We start from the raw sequence: 1,766 nt of genomic DNA on the forward strand, positions 1-1,766 counted from the left end.
TGAAAAATTAATTTTATTATAACATTTTATTTTTAAATATTTATTTTTCAGAGAGGGAAAATCAGGGCAGGGCACAGAGTAAAGGGGGGAGTGGATCCAAAGCTAGCTATTCCCAGAAAGCAAAGAGGACAATAGTGAGTGGGTTGGAACTCTACATCCTGAGATGAGGACCAGAATGGAAGTCTAACAGCAAACCCCTGAGCAACACAGAAAACTATAAAATAAAAATTTTAAATACATAATTCAGGGACGCCTGGGTGGCTTAGTCGGTTGAGCGTCCGACTTTCGCTTAGGTCATGATCTCGCGGTTCGTGGGTTCGAGCCCCGCGTCGGGCTCTGTGCTGACTGCCAGCTCAGAGCCTGGAGCCTGTTTCAGTCTGTGACTCCCTCTCTCTCTGACCCTCCCCTGCTCATGCTGTCTCTCTCTCTGTCCTAGAAATAAATAAAAAACATTAAAAAAAATTTTAAATACACCATTCAAATTGTGATGTGATTTTTTGACACCCAAAACAATATAAAATAATTCAAATGGCAGTAACAATTTGAAATTTGAAAATATCCTACAGTAAAAACTGAACTGAGAATACACATAAACTTCTTTCTGAAACACACAGGTNTTCTGAAACGCTCAGGTAACAGTAACCTATCTTCTACCAGCCACCAGGGTAACACTATGGAGTATATAATATTCACATTATAGGTAAAGAAATCTTGGCCACACTGGGGCCATGTTGGCATCAGGAGGACCCTTTCCACCCTGGGAGCGGAAGCCTTTAGAGGTTCTGGGGCCGGGACACTGGTGCTTGACAGTCCCAGGCAACTCCAGGGCTCAGCCATCTCAGGCCGCCCCTGGGGTTTCTGAGTGCCTTCCTCAGCTCCGGAGCCAGGGTCCAATCTCCCATCCAGCACACAGGTGAAGTGAACGCCAGGAGCGAGGGTTCTAATGCAGTCTCAGGACAACCTCCTCCCCCCACGACCACCACCTCCTGCAACTGATACATACACACAAAGTCATCTCCTTCCCACTCCTGAGCTTTTCCCTAGCACTTGAGCCCAGGCAGCTCCCTTGGACAGAATGGATTTCCGCTTGATGGCAGTATGGCTCCAGGAATGAATGCCAACCGAATGCCTACCCTGCCCCTCCCCATTCAACCCACCACCTCAGGTCTGGGTCCTCATTCCCTACTAAGGTAAGGACAAACAGACAAAATCAACAGCAACAGCAACAAGAAAAAGAAACACCCCCAAAAAAAGGAAAAGCAAAGAAGCAAAACCAAAACCCCCTTAAAACAGAAACCATGAGAGACTCTTGAATGCTGAGAATAAACTGAGGACTGATGGGGGTGGGGGGAGGGGAAGCGGGGTGATGGGCATGGAGGAGGGCACTTGTGGGGATGAGCCCTGGGTGTTATATGGAAACCAACTTGACAATAAACTACTTTTTAAAAAAAGTAAAAAAACAAACAAAAAAACAAAAAACACACAAAACATGAAACACCACAACACACTCAAACAGACCACAAAACTCCAAACACCAAACAGTAAAAACACACCCCACAACACAGAATGACGAATGAGAGAAACAGAAATAAATCAGCCACCAGGACCCAAGCTGACCACCCAATACACAGGGCCAAACAACCACTGACTGCGAGGGTGGACACCATGGAGGCCTTTCCCCTTCCTTTGATCCTACCCCGTTTTTCCTGGCTCCAGCTCTTGGAAAAAGCAAATAGAAATGGACATATAACCCCACCTTTTTGACA

General features: G+C 46.0%; 1 protein-coding gene across 4 annotated transcripts in view; it reads right to left on the reverse strand.

The window, feature by feature from the left end:
* NBDY (negative regulator of P-body association) overlaps positions 1-1,766 on the reverse strand; it is a 52,744-nt gene that overhangs the window by 28,828 nt on the left and 22,150 nt on the right. The window contains exon 3 of one of the 4 annotated variants that reach the window (XM_077745634.1): positions 61-432. The exons of the other annotated variants lie outside the window; for them this stretch is intronic. The gene's annotated coding sequence lies outside the window, so the exon portion shown is untranslated. Of the gene's footprint in view, positions 1-60; positions 433-1,766 lie in introns of those variants that run through there. 4 annotated transcript variants of the gene reach the window in all.

The sequence above is a fragment of the Crocuta crocuta genome, unplaced genomic scaffold (assembly GCF_008692635.1).
Source record: "Crocuta crocuta isolate KB4526 unplaced genomic scaffold, BGI_CrCroc_1.0 scaffold845, whole genome shotgun sequence".
NCBI classification, from domain to species: Eukaryota; Metazoa; Chordata; class Mammalia; order Carnivora; family Hyaenidae; genus Crocuta; species Crocuta crocuta.